Consider the following 17,128-nt stretch of genomic DNA (forward strand, 5'->3'; position numbering starts at 1 on the left):
GCTAGAACTTTCCTTTTTTTTTTCCTGTGGATGCTAGAACTTTCCAAGGCTTTCCTCAGGCTAACTGCGAGGCTATGCCCTCCAAGTATTTTTTTCCTCTCTTTCCCTTAACACCTTGTGTAAAAAGAATGTTGTAATCATAAAGCAGTATGCATGAGCCGGAATTAAGAAAATGAATTATGGAAGCAAATTTGATACACCCTTTTCCCCTTGACACTGTGTAAAAAGAATGTTCTAATCATAAAGTAGTTATATAGGCTGGAATTGGAATTAAAAAAATGAATTATGGAAGCAAATACAATACACGTGAGAAAGACAGACCATGCTTATGTTTATCATTCTGCATTTTCATCTTACTTTCTAATTTTTTTTAAGTTCTTATCTGTCTTATCTATCACGGATCTTTTGGGAAGCTGTCTTTTCATCTTTCAGGCTGTTTCTCACCGCAATTTCATAACTGGTCTTTTTTTTCTTTTTATAGGATGGGGGTAACAGATGCATGAAATATTAATTCCCTTTTATAATACAAAGTTGTGACGTCTTCTAAATCTGGGTCACAGATATTACACTAGTTACATAGTTTGAAGGGACACTTTTCTTAACATTTGAAGTTACAGGGCCTCCCTGCTGGTGCAATGGGCTAAGACGCAACCTATGAAGCTATCCGCAGCCGCTGCAGCACGAGTTTGATCCCTGGCCAGGGAGCTACACACATGGAACAGCAGACCTCTCCTGCCTCACCTGCTGCTCCCCTCGGCAGTGTATTTCAGTCAATCCGCCTGTTCTGTTCCCCACTCTGTCTCTGGTGAATCCTCTCACCCCCTGCCCCTCTGGGCCTGTACCCCAGTTCTTACATGCATAAATAATGCTTTATAAAAATTGAAGTTACTATTCTATTTATTTGCTTTCGTTTCCTGTTCATGTAATTACTAAATTCTCCCTTTTATTTAGGAGAGATACTTGTTCCTCCTGGTTTTTTGTGTTCACAAATCTGAAATCACTATCAAGTTGGAATCCACACAGCTCTGAAGACTGACTAGATTGACATGGGGCCCGGCTTCTCCTTGATCTCTATAGTTTATGAACCCACGTCCCAGGCACTTTTTTCTTTAGTCAATAGTTTTTCGATGCACCCCAAAATTTCATGGGGATACATGAGGAAACAAAAACATAGCAAAAACATAGCACCCCAGGGTTTGGACAACATCATCCCCAATCAAAATACTTTTGTTTTTGACTGCCTTTACTCTGAAAACAACATTTTCAAATAGCAGGGGCAAAAAGAAGACAAGTGGTAAAGAAGAAAGAAGATAAAACTGATGAGGATCAGAGAAAAAGGTAGGGCAAGGAAAAGGCAAGAGAAGCGAAGACTCAGCAGGACATCCCACGGTGTCTTATTTTTAGAGCTTTCTGTATTTGATTCTATTTTATTATTTGTTGGATTAGTATAAAAAATTTACCATTTGCACAGTTACCTGGATTGCGTAAGAGACATGTGCTTCTCTGGAGCAGGTACAAGCCAAAGGAGTTTAACTCCTATCCCTATCCACAGCCAAAGGGAAAAATATGTCCTTAGAGGGATCAGATATAAATTCCTTTACCCCTTGACTTTTGTGGGTAAGTAACAAAAATGTATTCTGACTAGCTTTACCAAAAATGGGAAATTTGGGCCTCCCCGGTGGCGCAGCGGTTGAGTGCTGGGTTGCGAAGCTGCCCGCAGCCTCTGCAGCGCTGGTTCGATCCCTGGCTGCTCCCCGGCCACCAGAGGAGGGTCCCACATGGCCGCAGACCTCTCCTGCCGCCCGCTGCTCCCCTCAGCGGTGTACTTCGGTCCTTCTGCCTGCTCTGCTCCCCCCTCTGGCTCTGGTGAATTCTCTCACCCTCCCTTGCTTCTGACTGTACCCAGTGCTTGTATAAATAAAAATAAATAAATAAATAAATAAATAAATAAATAAATCTTAAAAAAAAAAAAAGGGAAATTCACTTGACTAGATGTTAAGATGTCTCCTACTCTCTCACCCATGCTCCTTATATCTCAATCCATGTGGGTTTTCCCCTTGTATCTGTGCACCTCTGCTTTGTTTCATTTTCTCTTTGAAGACCAGCTTCCTCTGTCCTCAGAACTGGGTCCCTCTCTGTGTCAGCTCAGTCTCACTGTCCCTGGTAAAATGACTAACAACTCAATACTCAAACTGCAAACATTCTGGATAAAAAGAAGCTTTCAGATGCACATAAACCCAAAAATGTCTGCCCTCTGAATCGGGTCTCCCATTTTGTCCAATCAGTTGAAGTCAGAGGAAGAGGCAGTAGACACCTGGTAAAAGCTCAACTTTAGAGACCCACAATTGCTATATGGAGTAGTTCTTCGAGAAGGGGGATTTGGTGGGGGCAAAAAGTCCAAAAGCTATCCATTATATTCCAATGCCTTAATTTTTACTTCTTGTTTCAGCTCTGAGAACTATTGAGTGGAGAGAGGAAAATGAATACTGGTTTGCCCACTGAAATTTCTGACACAAAATATCCAGACACTAATATTTATTGAACAAAATAGAAAGGTGGCAGTGAAGGAGAGGAATTGAATAAGAGTGGAAAGCATGGATGATAGTATTTGATATTCATAGTCTTTCCTTTCCAATGACCTTTTTAATTATTCCCAGTGATTCCAAGGCAACTGCTATTCCCACACACAAATATATACTCAACATCATTAGACTTCAGGGAGATGCACAAGAAAGTCACAAAAATGATCATTGCACATCCTGTAGAATGACTGAAATTAAAGGGACTGACAACTCTCAATGAGGGTGAGAATGTGGAGAAATTGGAACTTGTTACATATAAACCTACCCTATGAGCTAGCAATTTCATGCCTAGGTATCTGACTGGGAGAAATGAGTGAATATATTCGCCAAAAAAATATGTATAAGAATGCTTTTAGAAGCTTTATTCCCCAAACTGTAAATAACCTAGCTGTTCAACCATAGTAGAATGGATAAACTGCAGAATATTTATTTATTTTATTTTAAAGATTTATTTATTTATGCACACAAATGCTGGGGTATAGGCCAGAGGGGTGTGTGTGTGGGGGGGGTGTTGCGGTGAGAGGACTCACCAGAGACAGAGTGGGGAGCAGAACAAGCAGATCTACTAAAATACACTGCTGAGGGGAGCAGCAGGTGAGATTGGAGAGGTCTGCTGCACCACATGGATCACCTCCCAGGCTGGCAGCTGGGGAGTCGAACTCATACTGCAGTTACTGGCACTGTCTGATAGCACTGTCTTTAACTCCTGCACCACCAGGGATGCCCCAATGCAGAGTATTTATATAATGGAATACTACATAGCAATTAAAAGGAATGAACTACATGCAACATTGACAGTTCATAGATATATACTGAGTGAAGGAAGCTAAAACGAAAAAGAATATATGTTGTAAGTTTATATTACATGATTCTAATTATATGAAGTATGAGAATTATAGATGTCAAATCAATAGTTTCCTTTGAGGGGTTATTGACTGTGGGGACCCTCATGGCTTGACAGAAATATTTTAGACCTCAATCTGAGGGTTTGTTCAAACTGCATTGCTGAAGAAAATGTGCTTTATTTTGCTTTTATTGTATGTAAGTTATATAAAATTTAAAAGTATGTATCTATTTCTCTCCTCACAGAAAAACCTTGGTAAGATTTCTCCAGGGCTGTAGAGAATGGTATCGAAATCTTTTCTGTTTTTTCCTTGATGGTTACTCAAACATTCTAATCTGATACCATGACTTTTTTCAGAACTTTTCTTCTTCATGTTTTGGCTTGATAAACCGTGAGAACAAATAATAGCAGGACTTTCCCTTCAGGACTGTCTGGAAGCAGGGTCTAGATGCAGAGTGGTGTTATGATGTACGGCAACACGGTGTGCAGATGGCAAGGGAGAGAAGAGCACACTTGGCACATGTTCTACTCTGTGCTTCAGGGATGTTGCATGGACAGAAAAAGATTCCCATTGGCATGTTCGTTAGCTCAGAGCCTGTCCTGGCTAGAAATATTGGCGTTCTCTACGTTTGTCTTCCTGTTCCTTGACAGGAGAGTGCTTTGTGCAAGGAGGTAATCAAAAGGGCCCTCGAGGCCAGCACCACTCTTCCTCATCTGTAGTGTCTCCCTAAGGAGATGCATGTACAGTATCCTTTGTGGTACAATAGCTAAGCATGCCTACAGTACAGTCTCTCCTCACATTCTCTCTCTGCTGGAGCCATGTCATATCACGGGTGCTTAATGTGAGTTTTCTGGCAGATTTAGCCTTTCTTTGTGAACCTCAGGATGGGCCCTTTTAATTAATCTCCAAAGCATCTGGATCCTGTTTCTCCATGCAGGTTAAATAACTAAGCTTCTTGAGCCCCTCTATCTAAGCTCCATGAGAATGAGAGTGAACTACTTTCTGAGGGATTTGCCTCAATTCCATAATATCTTCCTCATGCGCTCCATTCCCAGGAGTGGATGTCACCACAGAGTGAGGGATCATTTTAATGTCTGAAATGGGAGCAGCACCTTTCAGTTTTGAGCAGAAACTTGTGTGAAATTTCTCTGAGAGGAACTTGAAGTTTTTCTTCTTTTTTGATGGCCTGATTTTTGTTTTTTTGTTGCCAGTCTCCGCTTCCTTCCCTGCCTTTTCTCTCAGTTTCTTTCTCTGACATACCTTTCCTACTTTCTCACTGGACTTCAATAGAGTCTCTCCCATCCATTGTTATCTCCTAACAAGCTTTCCTGCAGCATTATTTAGTTTTGTCAGAGAGCTAGACCAGTCTATCCCTCTTTTATTTCCCTTAACCTGCCTCCATTTCACAACTTGACCAGGCACATACATAGAATTTTGAGAGCCATTTACGTTGACTCTGTATTTATACAGGTTTTCTTTTTTTTTTTTTTTAAAGATTTATTTATTTATTTTACACAAGAACTGGGGTATAGGCTAGATGCGCGGGAGGGTGACAGGATTCACCAGAGACAGAGTGGGGAACAGAACAGGCAGACTGATGATATACACTGCTGAGGGGAGCAGCAGGCATGACAGGAGATGTCTGCGTTGCCATGTGGGACCCTTGCCGGCCGGCCGGGATCGAACTGGCGCTGCAGAGGCTGCGGACAACTTAACAGGATGGAGCTCAACCACCTGCGCCACCAGGGGAGGCCCTATTTATACAGGTTTTATCAGAAATACGTAACCTATTTTTTTATTTTAAAAGGAATATAGCATCAAGATTGACTAGTTGACTTTCTTCATGTCTTCTAGTTTATTTAAGGAGTGTTTTTATGTCAATATTTTTCCCATCGGAAAATTTCCAGGTCTTTGACTTTTAATTTGGAAAGTCAACTTATCCCCCAACTTTAACAACTATCTACAAATTGTCAATCTTGTTTCATTTATCCACCACACAATTTCCTTTCCTTCAGTATTTTAAAGCAAATCCCAGATACCATTTCATTTCCTTATTCATACTTCAATGTATTCACTGACCTTTAACACTCACAAAGAAGCACAAAAATAGAAGTAATAGAAAATCATTAAAATTTTTCATAAGCCATCCATTTTTTATTGGTACATTTGTTTGGGAATGTAAAGAATCAATTTATTTATAGGGTAACAAAGTTCCATTGTGTTTCACATCATCCCAGAGCCTCAGAAACAGCAATTCCTGATAAAAGGCATGTACTTTTCAACTAGCATTTATTCTTGGTGTTTCCCAGATATATCCACTTACCACACAGCTCCTACCCTTCTTGAGACTCATGGAATGGAACCAAAACATGACACTTCAAACAATAAGTGAGAGGGAAGATGCCATCACACATTGTATTCTGTGGTTTACAACCAGTAGGGCAACTTATTTAGAAGTCTAAAATACCTTCGTTTTTAAAACTTCAGCTCGCCCAGTGCCAAGTGGTTATTTGATGTTATAACATCCAAACAAACCAGAGACAATGGAAGTCACCATGCATCAGTAGGTCAGAACCAAAGAATAATGATGGCAGCTTTTCTGTCAGGTGTGTCTCATTCCTAAGCTCTACTGTGCTTTCTTTCCCAATTGAGGTGAATTGTTTATGAAGCAGCACTGGGGTCTCCTAAGGAAAGAGTCCTGAAACACAGTTTCCTCTGATTTTTATGAAAACAACCAAAAAGTCTCAATGGCTTCTACTGTCACAAAATGTTTTACTCTCTGAGAATTCTTTTCACTTAGACTAAATTTGTTGGCTGATAGCTGGGAAGTTGAACCTGGGCTTGTGTCATATAAAACTCTTCCTTTGAGGGTAAGGGTAGAAGGGAATGGCTCACCTCCTTAATAAGTCTCAGGTCAATGGAGGAGGGTTGAAGATTCAGCTGGCAATTTTTGATAGTAGTGGTTCCCAATATACTACATGGGGGAGGTTTAAAAGGCAGTAATCTGGGCATTTATCTCAAAATTGTAAAATGTAGAAAGTACCTGTCCATTTCAAAGACTCTGCCATGGCTTTAGGACCACACATGGGTGGACTCTCACAGTCTCTCCTGTGCACCTGGGTTTCTTTAATAAACTTCCTCTCAGCCATTTCTCTCACAGAAATTAGGTGAGCTTTTGCCTGAGTGAACTATAGGGAGTAGAGACCATTACTAGTGTTATTATTAGGTTACTTATATCCTACTGATTTCTAATAATTTGAGGCAGGCCATAATACACAAGTATCTTCAGCTGATGGTCTTGACTGTGAATTGTAATCTGTGTGCATAGGAATCATTGATCAAGTTAATTCAGAATCAATCAGCACTCACAAATTATATTCCTTGATTAGGGGGTCTTTAAAGTTATCAGAAGGGTCTACCTTATTTGTCATTCTTTCTAAATTCTCTCTCAGGAAGATCATCATTTTCAAAGAAGGGATTGTTAACGGTGTGGATTCTCTGAAATTGTAGGTAAAATTTATCAAGAAGGACTTTTCTTTTTGAAGTTACATTTTTCAATAGAATCTCAAATGCTCCTTTGCCCCTCCCTAAAGGTTAAGATCCATTGTTTCCTATCAAGGTTTCTGGGCAGCATTTAGGAAAAACTCAGAAACCCTGCCTGCACTACTCAATTACCATTGTCCCGTTGCCCTGGGCAACCTCAGAAGTGAGTGATCTCTGCTTGAGTCCAGCTTCTCTGTTGGTCTAGGACTTCTATTGGTTGTTACAGCAATAGGAGTCCTAAAGGGTTTGTTGTTAACATTGTCAGCAAAGTGAAATATCAACTGTTAAGACACTATTTGATTCTCTCCCAAGGACTTGTAAAAACCTCCAAGAGCAGTAAGCCCATTTTCAGAAGCACTACACATGAATGTAGTGGCAGAATGTCTGCTTGATGTAGATGAACTGCAAAAGGTTGGTTCACTTCATCCCTTTTATGAACCGTGAACATCAAACAAATTAGGTATTTTTAGCAACATGATCAGGTAGACTCATAGCAACTGTCATCCTCTACAAATGTTGAATTCTCTCTTACCAAATACAGAGTGAGTATGCCAGCAATGTCCCTGACCTAGTTGGGAGATGAATAGCATTTTAAATCTTATCCACAATAATGTTATTTCCACGGATTTAAATAATTGAGAAGTAGGTATCATTAGGAATGACAAAGCTTTTAATTATAGAAAATGTCTTCATCTGAAAAGCTGAAATACAGGAATATACTGTTAGTGCCAATACAAAGTTGCATAATTTGTCTCTAGAGTACATATTGCAAAGCTTAAGCTTTTGGATTTCCAATTCTGCCTTGATGTGGTTTTTTTTTTTTTTTTTATTTTCTGCTTCATATTTCTTGAGTTTTTGTTGTTGTTGAGCTCTGAGTATAAAAAGGACACTTGATCACCATCCTTCTGAACATCTCATCAAAAAGTAAGTTTAGGGCCTCCCCGGTGGCGCAGCGATTGAGCGCTGGGTTGCGAAGCTGCTCGCAACCTCTGCTGCGCTGGTTCGATCCCCGGCTGCTCTCCGGCCACCGGAGGAGGGTCCCACATGGCGCGCAGACCTCTCCTGCCGCCCGCTGCTCCCCTCAGCAGTGTACTTCGGTCCTTCTGCCTGCTCTGCTCCCCGCTCTGGCTCTGGTGAATTCTCTCACCCTCCCGCGCTTCTGACTGTACCCAGCGCTTGTATGTATGTATGTATCAATCAATCAATCAATCAATAAATAAATCTTAAAAAAAAAAAAAAAAAGTAAGTTTAGCACCTTTACAAGTTTTCCAAACTGCAGTTCATAAGCCTTTAGTGAGTGGTGAAATCAAAATAATAGAATGTAGCAACATGGATTTTTAAAGTGAAATAGTAGAATATTAAATAACAGAGGGCATCATATATAATAAGTATAAATATTATTTTATGAAATGCTTATTTATGTGGCTGTGTGTTAGTGTTGTGCTGGGAAAAGTTTAACTGGCTCACTGGGAGAACAAGTATGTGTGTATATATATATTCATAAATTTATCACAAATTTTACTGTTATACAGTCTGTATAGCTCACAATTTTCAAATAATATATACAGCACTTTTTATTGTAGATTTTATTTAACCAATTGATTTTCACAGAATGCTTTCATTGATTTTTGCCGAACTTTTATGGTTGCAATTTAACTCTAACTTGATAAATTCAGCCATGACTAAATACTTGATTTCTATTGGATCCTGCAAATAAGAATATAACTGATAAATGAGTGTTTTCTTTTTTTTTTAAGATTTTATTTATTTATTTTTGCATAGATGAACCAGGGTGCAGGCCAGTAGGGGCGTGTGTGTGTGTGTGTGTGTGTGTGTGTGTGTGTTAGAGAGAGAGAGAGAGAGAGAGAGAGAGAGAGGATTTACCAGAGACAGAGTGGGGAGCAGAACAGGCAGATCTACTGAAATACACTGCTGAGGGGAGCAGTGGGCGGGACAGGAGAGGTCTGCTGCGCCATGTGGGTTACCTCCCTAGCCGGGGATCGAACTTTTGCTGCAGTGGCTGTGAACAGCTTCACAGTACTGCGTCTTAAGCCCTTGCTTCACCAGGGAAGACCCTCCACATCTTTTTTAATATCGCTTTGTCTCCTATTTTCTTACTGAAGGACACATTATGAACATTTTTCCATTTTTTTCTTCTAAAATATGGTTAATAATGTAACAGGGTGGTCCCCAGGAAAGGGGGAGGTTCCAGGTTTCCTGCCCCACCCAAATGGAGGGTGGAGCTGAGCAGGAAGAGAAGAAGCTGCAGAGGAGACTGAGGGAGGAAGCAGGATGGAGCCAGAAGGAGACCTGGAGGAGGCACATGGAGCCTAGAGACACGTGAAGAAATTGCGCTTGTCTTTTGGTCGTGGACTGGGTGACACAGATGTGGGTGAGACCCATGGAGAGGTGACCATGGCAGCTTTTATCTTGATGTTGATTTTGCTCTTTTCCTTCTGGGCTTGTCTGGTTGTTTCTGACCCTTTTCTGTGGGTCCCCACTGGAAGATGCTTTAGACTTGTGGCAGGCTTTGGGGCCTTTCTCTGGGCCAATCCCATTTGGATGAAGTTTTACCCACGAGGGGACGGGTAACTTTGGGTGCTTCATTTAGAAACTAGATTCTTTGCCTTTCCTGTATTGTTTCCTGGTTGTATTAAAGTTCCTTCCCATTAAAGTTTCATGTTTTGTGTTAATGCGGTGGATGGCAGAACCCTATATAGAATAGGTAGGTTTGCGGGGTTTGGGCTGCCCCTCTCCCTGCCCTGTAACAGTAATACCTATGTTACTTGTTTATTCACTTTCAATATAATTTGCACTTTAACTCTCACTATCTCAGGGAACCTACTAGATACAAATACATTTTTAGAATGCATCCTTCACTATCTAACTTTTGCTTCTGTAATTTAACCTTGGGAACAAAATAAGAGTAAAAAACATTTTTTTTTTTAAACATTTGTGCTTTCTTTCTTTCTTTCTTTCTTTCTTTCTTTCTTTCTTTCTTTCTTTCTTTCTTTCTTTCTTTCTTTCTTTCTTTCTTTCTTTCTTTCTTTCTTTCTTTCTTTCTTTTTTCTTTTTCTTTCTTTTTCTTTTCTTTCTTTTCTTTCTTTCTTTCTTTCTTTCAATTTATACAAGCACTGGGTACAGTCAGAAGCGCAGGAGGGTGAAAGAATTCACCAGAGCCAGAGCAGGGAGCAGAGCAGGTAGAAGGTACGAAGTACACTGCTGAGGGGGAGCAGCGGGCGGCAGGAGAGGTCTGCGCACCATGTGGGACCCTCCGCCAGTGGCCGGAGAGCAGCCGGGGATCGAACTGGTGCTGCAGAGGCTGCAGGCAGCTTCGCAACCCAGCGCTCAACCGCTGCGCCACTGGGGAGGCCCAGTAAAAAATTTTTGATAACTACCATAACATCTAAATTCTCATTATTCACTATCTGAAACTCAGAAATTAAACTGATTTAGGTAACACAATATGCATCGCTACCCAAATGTAGAGACTAAATAAATTCAGGTTACAAGGAATGCTTGCCTATGCCAGGAAGCACAAGGAACACAGTGGTTTAAGCACACACACAATAGTATCTGTACTCATAAAACTTCAGAGTGTGGAGACAGACATCAAATGCGTAATTACACACATAGGTATGATACTACAATGTTACTAAGTGCTATAGAGGGGAACAAAAGGGTCCAAAGTCTATGAGTGACACCATGCCCTAATCTCCTTTGCTGGGCCTGGAAAGGTTACCCTTGGAAACTAACAATTAGGCCAAGATGAGAAGGATGAATAAATTTTGGGAAGCAAAGAATAGGGGGAAATATTCAGTTATGTGACTGTAATCCACCAAAGGAATGTGCCATAATTTAATCAATCCCTTATAGCGGAATACTTATTTTTTTTATTATTAGAAACAACTATGCTACATATCCTGTGCCAAAATCATTTGTATATTTGAATGTTGTCTCTGATCCTTTCCTCAGGAAAAAATGTCAGTGAAAGTGAAATTACTGGGTCAAGAGATCTGAACATTTAAAAAAAATTTTAAGTGATTTATGTTCCCAAAAGCAGTGGGGAGGGTGCCTGTTTCCCCCATGTTGTAATTAACACTCAGCATTATATTTTTTACAAATATTTGATAATTTTTCTTTTTTTTGAAATTGAAATGTATTTGACATAGAACATTAAGAATGTTTAAGGGATGTGACGTGTTGTTTTGATACATTTATAGATTACAAACATGATCACCACTGTATTCATGTGTTAATATTATTTGAACACCTCTACCCATTGCTTAATTATCATTTCCCTTTTTATGGTGAGAATGAATAAGAACTAGTCTCTTAGCAAGTTTGATGTTTTTAATACAGTTGTCTGTAATCACTGTGCTGTGCATTAGCTATCCAGGACTTATTTATTTACTCGTTGCAAGTCTGTACCCTTAAACTACATCCTCCCATCCCCCACTCCAAAGGTCCCAGTAATCACTATTCTACTCTGTTTTTATGAGTTTAGCTTTTTTAGATTCCACATTTAAGTAATATCATATAGTATGTCTTTCTCATCCTTACAATTTGATAGGAGAAAAGCTAATATCCCTTTTATATTTTTATTTCTTTGCACATTAACAAATAAAATTGAACATGGTTATATTTCTTTTTTTTTAAGATTTATTTATGTATTATTTATACAAGCACTGGGTACAGTCAGAAGCACAGGAGGGTGAGAGAATTCACCAGAGCCAGAGAGGGGAGCAGAACAGGCAGATGAAATACACTGCTGAGGGGAGCAGCAGGCGGCAGGACAGGTCTGCGCACCATGTGGGACCCTCGCCCGGCAGCCGGGGACTGAACCGGTGCTGCAGAGGCTGCAGGCAGCTTCGCAACCCAGTGCTCAACCGCTGCGCCACCGGGGAGGCCCGAACATGGTTATATTTCTATTAATTTGTGTTTCTCCTTCAAATAATAACTACTCACTGGTAAGTAAAATGATGTCTTTAAAGGATACATATTGCAGCATTTTTTTTTTTTTTTTAAGATTTATTTATTTATTTATATAAGCACTGGTTATAGTCAGAAGCGCTGGAGGGTGAGAGAATTCACCAGAGCCAGAGCGGAGAGTAGAACAGGCAGATGGACGAAGTACACTGCTGAGGGGAGCAGCGGGCAGCAGGAGAGGTCTGTACGCCATGTGGGACCCTCCTCCGGTGGCCGGGGAGCAGCCAGGGATCGAACCAGCACTGCAGAGGTTGCGGGGAGCTTCGCAACCCAGCGATCAACCGCTGCGCCACCGGGGAGGCCCAGCATTTTTTTTTTTTTTTAAGCACTGGGTACAGTCAGAGGCACGGGAGGGTGAGAGAATCCACCAGAGCCAGAGCGGGGAGCAGAACAGACAGAGTGACGAAGTACACTGCTGAGGGGAGCAGCGGGCGCAGTAGGAGAGGTCTGCGCGCCAAGTGGGACCCTTGCCCAGGGGCCAGGGATCGAACCAGTGCTGCAGAGGCTGTGGGCGGCCTCGCAACACAGTGTTCAACCGCTGCGCCACCGGGGAGGCCCTGCAGCATTTTTAATAATAGTTTCCAAACCCTTTTTTTACTAACTATCCATCAGTGTAGACTTGGTAAATAAAAATAATTCATCTGGAACTTTTGCCATTTGCAACAACCTGGATGGAGCTGGAAGGGATAAATGCTAATGAATAAGTGAAGGAGAAAGACAAATACTGGATGGTTTCATTCATATGTGGAATGTAGAGAAACAAAACAAAGGATCAAACAAAATCAAGCCCTAGAATCTTGACTATAAAATTGAGACCTCCAAAAGGGGAGGGTGGATAGCAAAGCAGCAAGGGGTCCCAGTGGACTACAGTGGAGGACTAAGGGTCCCTTAGTGGTGGATGTAGTGTGGTAACATACATCCAAGGTGGTGAGATCTTATACCTCTCAATCATATATAAGGCTATAAACCAATGTCACCTTAATAAAAACAAGTATAAAAAGAAAAAAATAGTTCATCCGTACAATTGATGGCTATAAAGCATCTTCTTTAAAGCTCATTTTTTTTTTAAAAAAAGAGTAAGTTCTTTATAAAATAGATTGCTAAGAGGGAAAATGGAGGTGCAGAACAGTATGCTAAATGTAAGAACACTGGCACAAGAATGAGAGAAAAAGGGCCTCCCGGGTGGTGCAAGGGGTTAAGACACAGCACTATGAAGGTGTCTGCAGCTCGGCACAAGTTCGATCCCTGGCCAGGTAGGTGACCCACATGGCACAGCAGACCTCTTCCGACTTGCCCGCTGCTCCCCTCCGCAGTGTACTTCAGTAGATCCGCCTGTTCTGCTCCCCACTCTGTCTCTAGTGAATCCTCTCACTGCCCCCCCACACCTCTGGCCTGTACCCCTGTTCTTGTATGCATAAATAAATCTTTAAAAAAAAAGAAAGTTGTTCATCTATATTTTGTTAATTAAAAAAAATTTTTACTTGCATGATTATATCACAGATTGAAAAATAATCTTTAAAACAATAATAGTGGTTAATATCATATGAGCACCTATTGTGCCATTATTACCATTAACCTCCCTATTTCCCCAATTCTTGACTTTGGGCATCTATGTTTTGAGCCTCACCTCCCGTTCTCCCTGCAGGACAACAAATCCTACAATTGTTCAGGCTCATCCAAACCTACAATCTTTCTGCCCCTCTCATCAGTCCCCTGAGGCTGTCCCTTGCCTCCAGCAGCAGAGTTCCATGTATATTTTTATAATGGCATCCTTACCAACATGCCAATTCCCTTGCCTTTCTGTCTGCTGCCTGGCAAAATCCCACCAACTTTCCCACAATTTCTAGTACTATATCTACAAACCCACCAGCATCTAATCACAAACTACTGCCTAGTTTCCAGTTACAAATGAAGTGCTCCCAAGTTCCCAGCTATCATCAGCCTCTCTCCCTCCCTCTGAGACTGTCCTGCTATATTCCCTTCTCTCTGCCTCCACTGTCACGCTGGTGGTGTGCATCCGTGTCCCAATCTCCTCTTTACTTCCCCACTTTGCTCTCTAGTCAGTTTTCTGCTGCCCTTCTCAATCAAAAAGAGTTACTTAAGTACCTTATCTAATTCTCAACTCCCTTGAGTGCTTCGACTCACTCCAGGCCAGCTTCCAGGCCCACCATTCCAAAGGAAGTTTCGGCAAGGTCAGACTCCATATTGCTAACTCCAGTGGTTACTGCGTTTCGAGGCTCTGGCTGTCTCTCCATCTTCTTCCTTCTTTCAGTAGAATTAGGTAGTTTCCTTTTTCCCGAAGCAATTCTTTTGGCTTTCAGGATCCCACACTGTAGGGTAAGGAAAAATGTCAGGCTCTTCTGTCCTCCCGCCATCAGGATAGATGATGGATCCTTGCGGTCCTGAATGTATGCCTGATGGCGGGCACCTGGAATAGGGTGTGGGCATAGGTAGATGGGATTCACCTGGGCTGAGGCTGTGCTTTTAAAGGCAGCGTCATGGGGATGCCAGCAGAAGCTGAGAAGAACAGAAGCCGAAAGAGAAGCAGGAGAAGCAGAAGCCGAGAGAACGCCGGAGAACTCAGATAGAGTGAAGACTTGCTGGGGGGCCGGAAGGCTGGCAGCACCCTTGCCTGCTGTGTACCGGGTAAATCCCAATAAAAGACCTTCAAAAAGCCACTGAGGACTCTGACTCCTCCTTTACCCGGTCTGCATGGGATCAGAAAACCTGCACTGTGCCCATTCCTGACCTTACACACACATTTCTGAATTTTCTCTTGTTCACTGGCCACAACTTCTCAACTTCAACTCTGAATGCCATGGCATCACAAAGTGTGGTTCTAGGCCCTTTTCCCTTATTATGCCACCATCTCTCCATAAGTGACTGTTTTTTTTTAAAGATTTATTTACGCATACAAGAGCTGGGGTGCAGGCCAGAGATGTGGGGGGTGAGAGGATTCAGAATGGGGAGCAGAACAGTCTGATGGACTGAAATACACTGCTGAGGGGAGCAACGGGCGAGACAGGAGAGGTCTGCTGTACCATGTGGGTAGCTCCCTGGCTGGGGATCGAACCCATGCTGCAGTGGCTGAGGATAGCTACGTAGTGCTGCGTCTTAACCCCTTGCGCCACCAGGGAGGCCCCACAGGTGACTTTACATACATCTGTTTGCTGATGCCTCCTACATCTCTGTCTCCAGATGGGACTTTCCCCTCATCTTCAGATGGTCTAACAGCTAGCCGCGCCAGCCTCTGCTGGAACATCTAGTAGGTATCTCAGTGCTACAGCCAGATCAGAGCCCTGGATTCCTTCCCCGTCTCCCCAAATTCTTCACTTCCCCAGACTTGCTGATCTCAGTAAATGGAAACTTAAATAATCACTCAAAATCCTGTCAGTGGATTCCCAAATTGAGACTAAAAGCCAAACAGAAACCTCAAAAGTCCTGTCAGAAGACAAAAATCAAAAATCACATCAGCTGTGGGAACAGAATTGTTAACTAGACATAAGGTTTACTATTAACTAGGTTATAAAACTGCAAACTAAAAGGTAAAGTGAGACTTGGAGGTGTATGGAGGCGCAACTGCATGAAGCAGATGTCACCGTTAGGACTGAGGAGGTAGAGGGAAGAGATGGAAGTATTAACATTTGGAAAAATAAAAGAACACCCCTCCCCCCACCAACACACGCATCCAGATCTGAAACACTGACCTCTGAGGAGGGCCTCTGCTTGGCTAGTGCTGTGGTTTCTCCAAGGAGGGTGCTCAGTTCTGCAAGTCAGAAAACCTGTGTCCTGGATTCAACTGTTGCCACCAGAAGGAACAAACCGCAGCGGGTGGAAGAAGCTTTGTTAGGAGGAGATGCTCAGAAACGGAAACAGATGGGAGGAGCAAGTCCCTTATCCCCACGCCCTGCATCTCCCTCAAGCACCCACAGCCTAGCCGGGAGCCATCTGGCAGAGCGGAACAGTGCTCTGCAGAGTTCCAAACCCAGCATCACAAAGCCGAGTATTAAAGGGAGACTTTGGAGCTGGAGACAATATACAACCCAACGACTCTCCCAGCCATCTGCCTGGATGATCAAGCCAAAAGTCTAGCAGGGATGATTATTTTCTCTTTTTATTCTTCCTATCAATTTATCCTCACATCCTCAAGGTTTTGCATCTAAAATAATTCTAGATCTGCTCACATCTCTCCATCTCACCCTCCCCCCACCCGCAAGCCACCACTGGCAACGGTGGGTGTCTGCAATTGTTTCCAACCCTGCTTCTTGCTCTTGCTTCCTGAAATGTATTCTTTTCAGTCATCAGAATGGTCTTTCAAGAACCTAAAAACTCTTAGTGTCACATGGCACATTTAATAAACCTGAGCTCGTTACCACGGTCTGAATGGCCTCGCTTACTTGGTCTCCTATCTCTCTAGCCCCACCGACCTTTTGTTCTTTAACATGCCACCTGGGTCCAGCCTCAGGCTTTATGTTGCTCTTCCCTCTGCCCAACCCTCCTGACAGAGCTGGCTCCTGATCCTTCACACGTCACTGCAAATGTCACCTTCTCAGACTACTCCTTCTTACTGTGGGCCAGTCCTCCATGAGAATGTAAGTCTGAGAGAGCAGCATATTGCTTTATTTAATACTCCATCCTCAGCACCTAGGGTAAATGCCAGGCAAGTAGAGGAATTTAATAAATGTTTATTAAATTATGAATTTCTTTACTCTTAACAGTTTTTCCTCCTTGGACAGATGATAAAGGATAAACGACAAAGTTCAGTGGTCAAAAAAACAAAAACAAAACTAAAACCAAAAAATTCAAGCCTACATAGTTTAACTGCAACTTAAGACCCTTAACTTTACTACCATATTTTTAGCCTTTAATTTGTATATGTAACACCTAGATTGCATGCTTCTCCCAAGGAAATACATTTTAAACGAAGTTATTTCTTCAACCCCCAAGAAAAATGTTTCAGGGTTATCTCAGCTTCTTTGGAAGCAGCATTTTCATTGCTACTTCTAGAAGTCATGGAGGAAATTGACAGCCAACTTTTTTTAATGAGCAGGGCAGATTTAATTTTAAGACGATAATAGTTTTTCTAAATGCTGCCATCCATAAATAGGTTTCAGGAAAGAACACCAAAGGTGACATAAATCTTCCTTTCTGAAAAAGAAAACCAAGTGT

General features: G+C 41.9%; 1 long non-coding RNA gene across 2 annotated transcripts in view; it reads right to left on the reverse strand.

Moving 5' to 3' along the window:
* The window catches only part of LOC119248290 (uncharacterized), a 56,075-nt gene extending 40,058 nt beyond the window's left edge, over positions 1-16,017 (reverse strand). Inside the window, exons 1-2 of one of the 2 annotated variants that reach the window (XR_008552208.1) lie at positions 15,667-16,017; positions 14,066-14,289 (exon numbers count right to left, since the gene is read on the reverse strand). This is a non-coding gene — a long non-coding RNA (uncharacterized LOC119248290). The remainder of the gene's footprint in view (positions 1-14,065; positions 14,290-15,666) is intronic. The other variant, XR_005125895.2, reaches the window with a different exon arrangement.
* Between the last annotated feature and the right edge of the window lie 1,111 nt (positions 16,018-17,128).

Source organism: Talpa occidentalis, unplaced genomic scaffold (assembly GCF_014898055.3).
Source record: "Talpa occidentalis isolate TD23 unplaced genomic scaffold, MPIMG_talOcc4v2.1 talOcc4.16, whole genome shotgun sequence".
Taxonomy (NCBI): Eukaryota; Metazoa; Chordata; class Mammalia; order Eulipotyphla; family Talpidae; genus Talpa; species Talpa occidentalis.